Source organism: Panthera uncia (genome assembly GCF_023721935.1).
Source record: "Panthera uncia isolate 11264 chromosome C1 unlocalized genomic scaffold, Puncia_PCG_1.0 HiC_scaffold_4, whole genome shotgun sequence".
In the NCBI taxonomy this organism is placed as follows: domain Eukaryota; kingdom Metazoa; phylum Chordata; class Mammalia; order Carnivora; family Felidae; genus Panthera; species Panthera uncia.
The window spans coordinates 10,140,148-10,156,017 of record NW_026057585.1 but is presented as its reverse complement, the minus strand read 5'-3'; the positions used below and the strand labels follow the sequence as shown (position 1 = coordinate 10,156,017).

The following is a 15,870-nucleotide window of genomic DNA, read 5'->3' as shown; positions in this document are numbered from 1 at the left end:
AGAGAGAATCCCAAGCAGGCTCTGCGCTGTCAGCATAGAGCCCGACACAGGGTCCAATCGCACAATCTGTGAGATCATGACCTGAACTGAAATCAAGAATTGGATGTCTAACCAACTGACCCACTTAGGAGCCCCAAGAAAAAATACTTTTCAACCAATGATCAAATATGCAGCTTACAATGCTTGTATGTTTTGAGGAATTTCTCCTTCACAGGAGGACTAAGTCATTGTAATCAAATCAGATTAGATTCAACAACATTATGAGATGTGATTAGCAACAGACTAGTGTGGACAAACAACACAGCTGGATCCCACTACTTCTGCATAAATGGTCAGTGGTACTCCTAAACGGCTCAGCCCTTTTGCAGCCAGTCTCGCTGTTGGTAGATGTGAACTCATGCTGTCATTGTGTGTGCTGTGACCTCAGAAGAGAAATCACCATTTCCTTAAGATTGTTATTGCTGTTTTATCACTTCTTTATAGAACACAAGGGTTCAAATATGTCACCTATACTAATCTTGGCATAAAGATCCATTATAAAATGGATCCCATGACCAGGAAAAGAGAAAACAAAATTACAGGGGAAAAAAGCATGGAGAAAAATTTCAGTTTGTCAGTGCAAGTTAAAGGAAGAATAGCATACAACTTAGAAGGATAATTTGGAGTTATATATTGTAGAAGACAAATCTATACAGGCAAATACTAAATTTGGTAGGCACTAGAAAGCTATGAGAAGGTTTTAATTAGAGAGATGACATGATCAGAACTGGCAGCACACTATAGAGCAGATTAGAGAAGGGGGATGGCAATGAGAGAAGGTATAAGGCCACGCCACAAATCATGGCAGCAGCCTAAACTAGGGAGTAGTAATAAAAATGAAAAGTAGAGTGGGGGAAGCAAATGGATACAACAAAGGAAAGGTTTGGCACTTAATTGCACTTGGTAGGGCAGGGGACCTACTAGAGAAGTATTAAGATGACTCAGAGGTTTTTAACCCTGACTACCTGAAAGAATGGTAATCAGAAGAAAAGAGTAGGTTGGGGGTGGGGGGTGTGAGGAATGAAGGGAAGTTGGGAACAGGCAGAGATAATGAACTTTAAGCAACATTTTAATTTTGAAATGCCCAAGAATTAGAAAAGCAGATCATTGATAAGAGTAATCAATCTCTGTCCTCAAGGAATTTAAAATCTGTAATGTGGTTACAGCTAGAGATTTAGATTTGGTAGTGATTCTACCAGAAACTCCCCAAAAGCTATGGGAACAGATAAGTTCTTCAAAGAAATAGCAGAGAAGACCAAAAGAAACCCTATCAATTTAAGAACAGAAATTCTAAATATCCCAAATAGTAAAAACCATTTGAAATATTAACATCAGGTGCTAAAAACATTTTAACAAAATACTGGCTTTTAAAGAAAATGAACCTTGATACACTTAAATACACCTCTCCAAAAAGACAGTGTCTCAATCACATAGGATATTGTATTAAAACACAAACTTTAACTTACCCTTACATTCAAAAACCACTTGGGGAAGGTGGTCAAAAGGTACAAACTTCCAATTATAAGAATAAGGGATAGGAGGTACAACATGGCAACTATAATTAACACTAATATGATACATATGAATGTTAAGAGAATAAATCCTGAACTCTCTTTGGGACAAAAAAAAATTTTTTTTGCTTTCTTTTTATTGTATCTAATGAGCTGATGGATGCTAACTGAACTTACTGTGGTAATCACTTCACAATATATGTTACTCAAGCCATCATACTGTACACCTTAAACTTATACAATGATGTATGTCAATTATATCCCACTAAAACTGGGGGTGGGGGGGAAAGCCCTACTTCTCTTTATAGAGGTATTCCAGTTGATCAACTGAGAAGGAATGTTAGAATTAGAGGGCATTTGCAAACCACTAATGAAAAAAATGGAACCATGCCATTAATATAGCAGAGTCAGTAGCAACCAAACATAGGCCTCCTGATGGAAATATATATCATCATCTACGGATTATATTTGCCCTCTCCCCCACACTGTCCCTACCCTCAGAAATCAAACCTAAACAGATCTAAGCATGCTCAAAGTCTTAAATCTAGCCACCAATTTACAGGAAATACAGGGAATCAAGAGACATGTTTAACTAGAACATATTAAAACTATTCCAGAGGGACAGATTCAACTAAATCCAGAATGAGGGAAACTTTAAGAAAAATAACCTGGTTCCTTCAGCAAATAAATTATGAGGAAAATGAGAAGGGGGGGGTGGGAACTGCATGTTAAAATACATACCTACCAAATGTAATGTGTGATTGTGTTTGGATCCCAAACCAAGCAACCTAGTTATTTCAAACAATTTAGGGGGACACCTGGCTGGCTCAGTCCATAGAGCATGGGACTCTTGATCTCGAGGTTATGAGTTCAAGCCCCATGTTGGGTATAGAGCTTACTTTAAAAAAGGGAAGAAAAAAAAACTTAGGAAAATTTGAATTTTCTGCTTATTTGATGATGTTCATTTTTACAGGTAAGATAATGGTATGTGGTTATGATATTTTGGAGTCATGTCTTTTAGAGACATACTGAAATATTTACAAATGAAATAATTGTATATCTAGGATCTGCTTCACATTAACCCAGTAGCAGCTGTAGGGGAACGGGAAAGGGTATAGATGAAACAGTACTGGCTCTCAATTGTGTATGAAATTTTCAATAATAAATTGTTTAGAAGGGAATAAGTAAGTGGGGCGCCTGGGTGGCTCAGATGGTTGGGCGTCCGACTTTGGCTCAGGTCATGATCTCGCGGTTTGTGAGTTCGAGCCTCACATCGGGCTCTGTGTTGACGGCTTGGAGCCTGGAGCCTGGAGCCTGTTTCGGATTGTGTGTCTCCCTCTCTCTCTCTGCCCCTCCCTGGCTTGCACTGTCTCTCTCTCAAAAATAAATTTAAAAAAATTACTAAAAAAAAAAAAAAAAAAAATTTAGAAGGGATTAAGAAAAAAATCACTATCAATAACACCAATGGAACTAAAAAGACAGGAATGGATTTGTTTTGTTTCCAACACTCAAACCTGAGCAGCCCTGGACTAGTCACATGTCTTAAATGTCCCCATTGATTAAAGGGAGATAAATACCATCTAATAAATCTGTAAAATCATATTTGGTCAAGCTAGAAACCTATGAGATATTGTTAACTCTTCTGGATGTCCCAGTCTCTCCCATCTGGTCTGCCACAGAATCCTGTGTGTTCCCTCTCTCTTCCATCCTCCCACTACTGCCTATCACTGTGGTCTCGCACATTCCAACAGCCTCCCCATCAGCCTATTCCCCACATTGTATACAGAACGATGCTTGTATACAGAATGATGCTCCTAAAATGAAAAATGTGATCAGGTCATTCCCAGTCCCACTTAAAACCCTTAAACTGCTTTAGACTGCCTTCAAGGCAAGAGTGCTTCCTTAAATTTTTGACGTAGTCCCTTCCCTAATTCCTTAAAATAACTTATAAGGCCATTATCTGAGATTATCTACCTCTCCAACTTTCATCTCTCCTTAATCTCCCTTCTCCCTCTATGCTTTAGCTTTGATTAAATTCTTGCAGTTTTTCCAATGTACCCTGTACTCTGACTGCAGTTTCAGTATTCATGTCTGGAATGCTCTTTCCACCATCACTTCCTGGCTCAGTTAGCTCCTAACCTTCAAGTCTAAAAAGCTAAGTACCATTTCTTCAGAGAGGCCTACCCAGATCGCTTCTATACTAAGTTGAGTGTCTTCTCATATCTCCAGAATACACTATTTGGTTCTTTGGGAACCTGCACTTCCTCTACCAGGACACTCAATACTTGTGGTAATCACCTTTGCCTATCTATCTGCTCTTCAGTTAAACTACAAACTCCAGAAGGGATAGGGCTGGAACTTGTTCACTGCTGAATCCTAAGCCTTTCCTAGTGCCTAGTAGCTAGTACCAAATTGCTGAATACATAAATATTTATAACTTTCTGGTCTATTTTTCTTATAACTAAGTTCCATCTTCCAAGTCTTCATCTGCAATAAAAAAAAGACTGGCCATGTAGGCATTTACAGGACCTAAATCCTACAAAGGAATGTACTATAAAGTAGACTGAAAACACAATGGGAATGAAGAACATAAATTGGGAAAAAAATACTCAAAATAATTTTAGTATAATTTATACCCACATTAACAATTTTACAGAAAGCTCAAGAGTGCCAATCTGATTAAATGAGAGTCAAAAGACACATTAATTCCCACCCAAGTATTAACAAGTTTTCAGACCTAGAATGTTAAGTCACTTAACTTCTCCAACCTCAGTTTCCTGATGTGTAAAATAAGAGAATCTCACTAGGTAGTGATTAAGATCTTTTCCAGGGCTAATATTATATGCATTAATATTTAAAAGATGAAAACACATGTAAACTATTGAAACATTATCAACTGGTTTCATCCTATGACCTTTTACCTCTTTTTTTATCTGCTTAGGGATGTTATAGCCTGTTAGGTTACCTTTAAACCTACTCGGCTATAAAAATCTCACAAAAAGCTCTCCACACCATTAACTTACATGTTTAACAAGAGTCACTGTAGTATGATTAAAGAACAGCATTTATCTAAACCCTGAATTACTCAAGTATGTTAAACTTTTAAATAATACTTACCCATTACCTATATTAAATGCTAGATGTCTTGAATTCCTGATATTTTCCATGGCAGTTTGAAGGCAAAGTTGTACTTGAGGGCATAAGACTTGGATTTATGGGCACAATTTAATGCCAAACTAAAAAGCTGAAGATTCATAGTTTAATTCACTCATAGGTCTGGTAACTGACATTGAAGTTGTTTATTAATGCCTAATTCCTGGTCATACTCTTCCAAACTCTCACACAATTCAGAGTTCACCCTATCACGACATTCCAGTAGTTACTAAATCCACATTTGTTTCATTAGGGCACTGACGTGTACGCATTTTATTTCGAAACCGGAATAACTTTTGAAAAAAAAAAAAAACTAGCTATGGTAAGCTCTGTAAACATTCTACTGTTATCAGTAGACGCCTAGGTTGTAAGCAAACGATGGAAACTCCAGTCAAGTAGAAATCCGTTTGTTTCTTGGTTGAAAATAATTTCAAAGTAGTTTTGGCAACTGCGTGTCACACCAAATAAGTCATGGCAAGGAAATGAAATGTTAAAATGCACGTGGGGAAAAAAGGATGTACTTGGAACAAACCGAGTGCATCTGACCAAGTGTAACGCTATCCTTTAGACTGCTCTCAAACAGGGCCACCTTCAAGCCCAGGAGCGCGAGGGCGCTACAGCTGACGTTCCGCAGCCACAGGTTGAATGACAAAGAGCCTCCGTCAGCACCAGTCCCGGGGCCGGCCAGCTGCACTGTTCCCTCCGCAAAGTCCACGCGCACCCTGCAGTCACGCCTTAGCTGCAGGGACTGCGGCTCCCCAAACCACCCTCGCAAGTCACCAGGTGGGGCAAGGATTGGCTGGCCCAGAAGGTTGGGGCGGGCATGCCACGAGTCCAAAATAACTCCCGCCCCGAGTCCCTTCCCTCGGATCAGAACGCGGCCAGGAGAGCCGGGAGGCACCACGTGAATCAGCCCCACGTCGTCCCTTTTCCAAATCAAAAGCATCTCTTGAGAAGACTCCTGAAGGCTGGGGAAGAGCGACTTTCCCAAGGTCACCGGCACCAAGACCCAACTCCTCGGCCAGGCCGGTAGCCGGCACCTGACCACGGGGGCCGCAGCTCAGTGGGGCGAGGCGCTGTCCCCACCGCCTCAAGGTCTCCTTCACCAACGCCGCGCTCCGGGGCCACGCGGCGGCCCGCGGCCACGATGCCCCTGCCGGGCCGCCTCCCTCCCCCGAGACTCAAGTCTGCATGCCTCCCACCCCATGGCTCCCGAGGCTCCCTCCCATCCGCGAGGGCAGCAGGGGCACCGCAGGGTCCGCGCCGAGCGCCGCCGCCGGCCGTTACTCAACTAACCGTTATGCGCGGCTCGCGGCGCCGAGCGTGTGCGTGACGCGGCTGGAGTTCCGCAGGGCCCAGGGTCCAGGTCGCGTCCTTCACCAGCTGCCTCGTTCGCTCGTTCGGGAACCCACGCGGCCGGTTGGTCACGTCGCAGCTCGCCAGCACTTTGTGGGGCCGGGCCCGTGGCGGGGCTGCCTTATAACCCGCCGGGACCGGAGCATGCGCACAGGGGGCGGAGTCGGCCCTCCCGGCCGCCGCCCCCTCCCCCCTATACATACGCCCGAACCGCGACTCGCGCCTCCACACGCTCGCAGGCGCGCGCGCCCGCCCGCCCGCGCGCGCCGGCGCCCCCTCCCCGCCACGTGACCGGCGGCTCAGCACGACCCGCGATTTGCACCCCCGCTACGCGGCGCGGACGGAGCCGCAGCGCTCCTCTGCGGAGCTTGCCCCTCAGGTCCTCAGTCCAAGGAGCTCGCGGTGACTTACACGCGTGCGGGACGCCGGCGCCGGCCTACCCTTCAGTCTCTGGCAGAGAAAAGGGAAAAGCCGCGAAGGACGGATGGGGCGTACCCCCGGGGGCCTGACTCAGGTGTGGGGGGCGACGGGCGGGCGCGCGGGGGAGCCGGGAAGCTGCTGGAAGAGGAGGGGCTGGGCGGGGTGTGAATGGATGCGGGTGCACCTCGGGCCCGGGAAGAGGCAGAGGGGCGGGCGGTGCGAGCGCGGGCTGTGGCCTCCGCAGAGTTGGGTGAACTCGGGGAAGTCACCCAAACCCTCAGGGCCTGTTTCCTGTTCTCTAAAATGGCAACGGTAGTAGATCCGACCTCATAGGCGCTTTTGGTGGTTTTGACGAATTTATGGAACTTTCTTAATACAAAGCCTGTCCTGTGGTATTTGGTGGATGGTGGTGGTTAAACACAGAAACCGGGAAAGAAGAGCGGCTCAGAGGGTGGCGACCCCTGTCTCTAGGGGGAAGGTGTGTATGCCAGAAACGGGGAGACAAGGGAATGCAAAAGCCAAATTTCTATGGACACCGAATGTTCGGGACAGGACATAATCAGAGCTAGCAGTTTTGAGGGACCGATTATATACTTAGCAGTTCACCTGAATTATCCTCAATCTTATGAGGTCGGTAACTATTAACATTTTACAAATAAGGGACCTAAGGCTCAAGAGAGGTTAAGTAACCTTCCAGAGGTCACAGAGTAAGTGGCCAACACCTACAGTCAGACTCCAGAGCCAGATTTTGTCCTAAGAGCCATTGTAGTTTCTTGAGCAAGTCTTGACAGGGGAAGTGGTTCTGTTTAAGTGATCAGATTGAATAATTATGAGGTGTCTCTGAAGTTGGCCTTCAGGAAATACCAAAAATGTATGAAGGCCCCTGCCTTCAGAGAGTTTACAGATTTTAGGGGCAATCTCCCATTCAGGCAGAAGAAATCAGCCAGCATTTGATGACCATTTGCTCTTTCCCCCAACCGAGTCCTTCCTTCCTCCTCCTACCCTTGATTCTCACAAAAACCCTGTGAGATTGGCTCTAAGGTTTTGTTTTACAAGTGAAGAACTGAGATTGAAGAGTGGGGATTGAAGGGTCCGGTTCTGAGAGGTGATTGTGCTTTCCCCTTACCCACTCTGCTTCTGTTTCACACAACGAAAAGTTTTCAGTAATAGTTCAACACCTTAGAAGACGGTATGGAATCTATGGCCAAGTACTGCGTATGAGCAGCAATTAATTGCTTCTCACCTTTGATAAATGCTGAGAAGGAAGGCACTTTAGGCCATGGGGGTGTCTAGGACTTAGAACAGTAGTGCTTTAGGATTATTAGGGTGGTAGCAGCATTCATGGTAGACGGTAGGAGAATTGAGTTAAGGAGACAGCATGGGACTGGTTCGGACATGAGCTTATCAGGGCCCGAACTATAGAATGGAGTGGGAAACAGTAGATTAAGATGATTCTAGGAAACCCGAAAAGAAGACTTATATAGGGTGGGATGGGTTTATATTATCAACCCAGGAGCCAGATCTCCACAGTTTCAATTTTGATACTTGGCACTTATAAGCTCTATATCCTTAGGCAAATTATTTTACTCTCTAAGCCTCATTGTCTGCTTTGTAAAACAAGGATAGTACCTACCTCCTAGGGTTGTTATAATAAAAATACTATTTACTTAAGTGTTTGGCAGAAAGTAAGCACTAAATAATTGTATAACTGTGGAAACCCGTGAAACCGAGCCCTAAAGATTAATCCTAAAGGCACTTCACTTGAATAGACCCCTTCCAGGACCTGACAGGGGCCCTAACAATGTGTTCACAGGATTATATTAGTGTTTTATTGTAATTTTGTATTCCTTTTCTTGAAAATGTCCACCAAAATTGTGTATGCTGCATGCTCCACAAAATCTGGATCTGTCCCTAGTAGAAACTGTAGTGTTGTGAAGAGTACATACTTTGGGATCAGAAGGTTTGTTCCCATAATTTACTATTGGTGTTACTCTGGACAGTTAATTCATTGAACCATTGAACTCTTCTGGGCCAGGTAAATTGGAGATAATATCTATCAGCCCAAGCTATTGTGATAATTAAGTAAGAGTATATGCAGAAGGGGTTGGTAAAACTTGGAAAGCACTCCACAAGTGTTTATGATTAACATTATAGTTTGTTCATAAAGTGCATAAGAGGGAAAGATCAAAAGCAAGGAAAAGGTTCTTAGCTGAAAAAGTAGAAACAGGGTGGGTGAGCTGGCAAAACTGATGAAATAATACAGGTAAAATGTTTTTCTGCCAAGTTTCTTCCTGATTAATCCATGAGACATTGAAGAAATAAAATTGTAGTAGTTGCAGGATCAGAAATTTAGCGCCGAGAGGAGGTTGAAGATCATCTGACCCAACCCACCACATTTTACGGAAATGGAAATTAAGGTCCAGAGAGCTAAAAGATTTTTCTAAGGTCACTCATCTAATAAATGGCATGTACCAAGTAATCTTTAAGGTAAAAAGCATTTCACGGTGGGGTCTTTCAGAATCATTACATCAAAACCAGAGAAGGCATGATATTCTCTAGTGGCTTTTGGTTTTATCATGAAATTCTTCAGATTCACCTTCCTGTTTTAGAGGCTGATAGACTGGATGATGCATGGGTAATCTGCTGTTGGCAAGCTTGTTAAATGAGCAAAACTTCTGAAGATTTTAAGGTAAGAGTTATAACCAGAAATTTGTAATGGGATGAGAAATGCAAAAAATTTGAAAATGTGTAACAGTTACTATTTAAGCTGAGTAAGTTATCCAGTTGCTTTATCTAAAAAGGAAAATAATAAAATTATAATTTATTTTTTTCTGGAATTAAAATACTACACTTACATTCCCCTTAATTATTCCATCATTTGTCTGTGTTAGGAAATAGGAAGATGCTGTTATTCACATTTCACTAGCACCAAACAAAGCAGGAAAGGGTTTTTTATTATAAACACAACAATACTTAATTGATTAAGAAAAATTCCCCATTTATAATTTATGATAACTCAAAACAGAATATAGAAAATGAAATTTGAAATTTGCTTTCAACCAAACTGCCTGAGGCTCTGTTTGTATGTGGCAGTCCAGTTCCTATACCCTTACTCCATTCATGGTTTGATACAGCTTGTCTCCTGCTGCTTCTCTCTGCCAGCACAGAGACAGTTTTGGTCTATGCTCTTTCTAATCTATATCATTGTTTAGGATCTTTCCTAGTAAGCATTCCTTCTAGGCGTGGCCCTCCATATTTGCCAGACCTGTCTACCTCCTTGATCCTGGCTAACCCTGGGCTTCTTCCTTCCTTTTACCTTTTCTCCCTCCTCCCTTCCCTCCCTTTCTTCCTGTCTTTAGTATTCTAGGCAGATGGGGTAGGGATTGGAAATATAATAATAATAATAATAATAATAATGATAAATTGGTGTTATAATTAGGGAGTGCTTATTATATGCCAGGCATTGATCTTAGCACTTCATATAGTAATTCATTTACTATTCATAAAAATACTATGAACTAGGTACTGTTATAATCCCCATTTTACAGACAGATACAGATACAAGAAGTTAACTTGCTTAAGGGCATATAATATTTTCTGGAATCATCAGGAAGTATTCATTTAGTTTTCACCAAAAATACAGGAGCAGAAGTGGTTATAAATAACTATTAATACCATAGGAAACTAATCCCTAGAGTTTGAAGACCTCTTGATTTAGGAAGATCCTGTTCTAGTTTCCTTCTACCCATCACAGGGCTAAACAATCCTTATAAAAGCTGTTGGCCACAAAATCTGCCTTTGAAACCAGAAAGTGCACTGCAGGAAACTACTCCCTGATTATCTGAATTTGGGATAGTTGTGAGCCTCTAGGCAGTAAGTTGGGGTGGAGACATTGGGACATATTTTTTAAAGCTTAATTTTAAGATTACCTGTATTCCAGGAAGTTCTGGGTGTCCTGGCGCCTATATTCCATGCTGTAAGATCTTTCATTGTGAGAACTTGGATCTTATGGCTCTTACCCAACAGCAGCAGCAGGCAGTTGGAAATTCTGAACAGCTGCACCTCAAGCTTGATGTGAGTTAGAAGAGGGGTGCATGCAATGAAGGAGACCTCTTAGATCATAATGATTAGCTTTATGTATCCACCTGCCTGGGTAGCCAGACCTGGGTGTTCTAACTGGACCTTGATGCTGCTGTACTGGTGAATGAGATGAGGCTTAAATAAAGCATGAGCTTAATCTGTGGTGACCTCTGAGAACTGTGAATCTGCCACAGTGCCCCGTGCCACACAATATCTATGACACCTGTGCCCAAGTGAGGTCCAGGGGCTACCAACCTCACTTCTGAACTGTGTATTAATAGAGTGAAGCCTCCTCCCTCCCCCCACCACCTTACATTTTGCACAAACCATGAGTTCAGATGTTATGCCTGCTGTGCTTTGGTAGGATTATTTTTACGGCCATAGAGTGAAGTTATACCTGTTTGGTAGGTATATCTACCTTTGGGTAGGGTGCAGAGTTTCCTTAAATAAGACATTCTTATTATCAGTCATTCAAAGAAGAAGAAGGTCCTCATACAGGAAAAACTTGGAACATAGAACAGATAGAAGGTGGCACTGGTGGATTTACCTTTTCAGGGTTTGAACTTAGAGGAGTTAGAAAATGTTGAGGGCCCTCCCCACTTACATAAGGGAAATGGCCTGTGCCACAGAGCTGCCTAGTAGGAGCCAGGCTGACAGGCTTCTGTGGATACCCAAAAGGGAAGGTAAGTACTCATGTTTTATAAGTCTGTTGATTAATGCATCACTCTACCTTATCCCTGAATTTTAGCCAAGTTTAATCTAAATCACCGATTGAAAATTGAAAAGCCTTCAAGGACTAGGAAGAGGTAACCAAATCCAGTATAAGGAGTGGTGAGCAGCATGGTGAAAGTGACCATACCTATCTAGGCCTCAAAGTTCACATGTTTCAAATGTGCTTCATGAAGCCCTTCCCTAAATACTAATCACAGTACAAGTTTACTGGACATTTTTATATAATACATTGTTCAATAATGCAGAAGAAAATAGAGTTTTTTAAACTCCTAATACTTTATTTTTAATCAGTATGAAGGGGAAAACAATAGTGATAGGAAATTGTGTGGAGGGTTGAAAATGAGGAATGGGCAGGCAGTAGGGAGGAGGCCAAACACATATTACGGCAGCTAGTCTGTTCCAGCTTGAGCTCTGCTGAGCTATTTAAGAAGCAGGTAAGGAGTGCCTGGGTGGTTCTCTCGGTTGAGCACTTGACTTCAGCTTGGGTCATGATCCTAGGAGTTGTGGGATTGAGGCTCAGCATGGAGCCTGCTTGGGATTCTCTCTCTGTGTCCCCCCTGCCCCTCTCCCTGCTCACACTCTATGTCTTAAAAAAAAAAAAAAAAAAAAGAAAGAAAGAAAGAAAAGGGAATGCTCCCAACCCCCAGTCTTCCTCGTGGTGTCAGTGATAATTTATGAAAGTTTCCCCAAGGAAAAGTTTAAGTCAGAACAAGAGTCTTAGTAACAAGATTTGGCAGTCTCCTCCCTATGTGGAGATTCTCCTTTCGTTGTCACCTTTGGCAGATCAAGATTCAAGTTTAAGAGACCCAGTGGATTTCCTGACAACTTCTTCCACAATTTTCTCTCATCTCAGGCCATGGTTCCATTTGGTCATGGCTACAGTGACTGAAATGGCCCACTATACTCTTGGCGGTGGACAGCCTTCAGCCTCAGGTGCCAAGCTAACTGCTTATAGACAATTCTCTCTAGTGTCTTCAAACTCATAGTCTCACACTGAGGGCTTTAATTTTATCCTGTTTTGGTAGAGCCCTCTTTAAGTCTTCTAGGTGTGCATATATACCTCTGACTATTTATCACCTCTAATCTAGTAGCAAGAAAGAAACTGGAAAATCTTGTAGTAGAGGAATACCCTTTGTACTATGCTACCAACTTCGAGGACTGCTGGCCTGCTCAGTACCTCAGGGCCAGAAGTATAGTAACTCTCATCAAGCTCAGAATACACCATTCTGGGGCCACCTGGGTGGCTCAGTCAGTTAAGCATCTTGACTTTCGGCTCAGGTCATGATCTCACAGTTCGTGGGCCCAAGCCCTGTGTCGGGCTCTATGCTGACAGCTCAGAGCCTGGAGCCTGCTTTGGATTCTGTGTCTCCCTCTCTCTTTGCCCCTCCCCTGCTCATGCTTTCTCTCTCTGTCTCTCTGAAAAATAAATAAACATTAAAAAAAAAAAAAAGAATACACCATTTCTGCTTCAGCCATTGTTTTCACCAGTCTCTCGTCCCCACCATGCACACACACCTTATTGTTTGTATACTCACCATAGCCACATCAGTGGGAACTAGAATCTAGAAAAGTTAAATGCTGCAGGAAGTTAACAAGAGGCACAAAGACATAAATTGCAACAGGTAAGACTCATCAGGTGTAGACGTCTAAGTAGAAGACTGCATACGGCCTTCGTCACATATTCCATTAGGCCCAGACAGGCTGGTAATAGGGTTTTGCTTCTGTTTGCAATGAAAAGATGAAGTTAATCTGGGAGCCCCCTAACTCCCATCTTGTATATCTCCTATGGTTCACTAGTCATTCTTTTGACCAATGCAGGTGTGACCACATCATGCATGAAACAGCCCAGACGTGCTTCAACCATAACATGGGAGTACATGATTCAGACTATGTCGGCAACATAGCTCGCTTACGGAATCCAGTGGAATGAGAGACAGATGGACTCCAAGAGTCATTGGGGAGAACTCTTCATCACTGCAGCCATGCACCTAAACCTAAACAGGTTTTTCTGCCAAGAATCTAGGGAAATCCCATCCCATCTCCCAAATTTATAGATAACATCACTAAGGTTTTTTTTACCTGACAAGTACTATAAAGCTGAGATTGTGCTCACTTTGGTAGCACATATACTAAAGAAAAGCTGAGATTTTTTTTTTAATGTTTATTTATTTTGAGAGAGTGGGGAAGGTCCAGAGAAAGAGAGAGAGAGAATCCCAAGCAGGATCTGCCATCAGTGCAGAGCCTGACATGGGGCTCAGTCCCATGAACCGTGAAGTCACGACCTGAGCCTGAAAACAAGAGTTGGACACTTAACCAACTGAGCCACCTAGGCGCCCCTATTAAGCTGAGATTTAAACCTAGGTCTATTTTACTTAGCCTGTGTTAAATACTAGGCTATTTTCATTTTATTTTGTTCAAAATCCTGAGGTCATAGAGAAGAATAGAAGGGTAGTGATGAGGTGGATAATAGGAGGCAGAAAACGCTGGGTTGTTTTAAAGTCTCAACCCTGAGCCTTCTATCTTTTGTACACTGTTTCTTCATAGAAGACACTTTCTCCTACCTGGTAAGTTGTGTACAGGACAACATGGAAATAAAGGAGAGGCAGATAGACCAACAAGGGAGTAATTTTAGTAATTCTATTATATCATTCAAACCTCCTTGTAATGCAATTTAGCTTCCCCACTGGTTGTGAATTAATCAGGTTTCATAATTATATTTATAATCAGGTTCTTTCTACGTAATTATTGTTTGTACTTGAGCAAATTGCTTAGGAAGGCCACCTCCAAATCCAAATTAAATGTTTCATTTCCTATTTCCTTTATGGGGGCACATGATTATTTTGGGAAAAGCATTGGCTTGACAATTAAATTCCATGTCTTGCTGTATCTCCTAGGGAAGACCTAGATCTCTTTTAATTATTTTTTAACATTACATATTCACAAGTCTTACCAACCCATGGATGGGAAGGAAGGGCTCTTAGTGGATCCCTGAAGTATTACAGACCTCAGGCAAACTTGTATGCAGTCTTTGTATTTTAAAAATTCAGGTATTCCAGGAAGCCTGGGTGGCTTAGTCAGTTGAGCATCAGACTCTTGATTTTGGCTCAGGTCTTGATCCCAGGATCGTGGGAGCAAGTCCCACATCAGGCTCCATGCTGAATGTAGAGCCTGCTTGGGATTCTCGGTCTCCCTCTGCCCCTACCCTGCTCATGTTCTCTCTTCTCTCTCTCTTTAAAATGAATAAATAAAAAGGGAGTAAAATTCATGTATTCTAAATCCCTAATGAGTTGTCCACTATTAAAAATGCAAAAGCTTCAGAATTCAGAAATTACCTTAACAATATCAGATAGCCATATAAACATGTTGTGATCTAAATTAAACATTCTCCATGTAGAAAACTTTTCTTTGCGTTAGCAAAGCAAATAAAATTTCTCCTTAATTTTCACCTGAAGAGGGAAAGCTAGGGTGAGTGAAGAACAGGGTGTATTTTAAGCTAGGTATGAAAGGCCTAATAGAAAAATCAAGGATAGATTTTTCTCTTGTATGTTGAAGAGAAATTTAAATTATGTGTTAGTGTTTGGTATGCTTTCCTGTCAGTTTGGAAAGTTAACCTTTCCAGGACAATCTCTACCAGAAATTAAGGCGCTTTTTTTCCCCCTAAAGTTTATTTATTTATTTTGAGAGAGAGAGAGAGCATACCCGTGGGAGGGGCAAAGGGTGAGGGAGAGAGAGAATCCTTGCCGTCATTGCAGAGCCTGACACGAGACTCAATCTCACAAATCAGGTGAGATCTTGACCTGAGCCGAAATCGGGAGTTGGACACTTGGGGCTCTGTGCTGACAGTGTGGACCCTGCTTGGGATTCTGTCTCCCTCCTTCTCTCTCTGCCCCTCCCCCACCTCAAAATAAATTAAAAAAAAAAAAGAGTGGGATGTTTAACTGACTAAGCCACTGAGCCACCCCAAGCTTTCTTTTCAAAAAGATTTTTGCCTACTCCTTTTCAGAGAGATAGCAAGACATGTTTGACTGAAGAACATTTGCCACCTTTTGGTTATCCAGTGTAGTGTAGTACAGTTCCTTTTATCCCACTTCCCTTTATTTTCATAGACTGGAAGATATCCAAAAATAAACGTGTTCAGAAATGGAGGTATACATACATGAAAGCTAAGGACAGTCCCGTGTATCTAGGTCTCTAGGCAATCTTTTCCTGGTCTTTTCGTCTTGGTATTCTACCCTTACCAGAAAAAAAAAAAAAAAAAAAGAAAGAAAGAAAAAGGACTGTGCTGTAGACTCACTATATGAAAGTGCCTCACTTTCCTGAGAATTTTGATCCTTGTATTCAAGATATATGTGGAGTTTGGTTCAGTTAGATTTATGACACCAGAATTGTTGAAAAGCAATAAATTACTACTATAATTTCTGTTTTATTTTAAATAATAATGATCTCTGTTTTTAACTTGTTTGGGAAAGAACAAGCTATGAACTTTTCTCAGCCTTTGATGCAGGACTCCAGCTAAACTAGCAAAAGACACTGCCTCAAAGAAACTAAATATTTTTTTTCTTTAACAATTTAACTTTCT

General features: G+C 42.2%; 1 protein-coding gene and 1 long non-coding RNA gene across 3 annotated transcripts in view; one reads left to right on the top strand and one right to left on the bottom strand.

Annotated features, from left to right (window-relative positions):
* Positions 1-6,175, bottom strand: part of SLC16A1 (solute carrier family 16 member 1) — a 42,488-nt gene extending 36,313 nt beyond the window's left edge. Inside the window, exon 1 of the mRNA XM_049616552.1 lies at positions 6,000-6,175. The gene's annotated coding sequence lies outside the window, so the exon portion shown is untranslated. The remainder of the gene's footprint in view (positions 1-5,999) is intronic.
* Positions 6,176-6,278: 103 nt separating this feature from the next.
* On the top strand, positions 6,279-15,565 carry LOC125912245 (uncharacterized). Of its 2 annotated transcripts, XR_007454645.1 has the most exons (4): positions 6,279-6,575; positions 6,861-6,957; positions 9,089-9,168; positions 13,110-15,565. It is a non-coding gene; the product is annotated as an uncharacterized LOC125912245 (long non-coding RNA). The 2 variants fall into 2 exon arrangements; XR_007454644.1 differs by having other exon boundaries at positions 6,861-9,168.
* Positions 15,566-15,870: the final 305 nt, after the last annotated feature.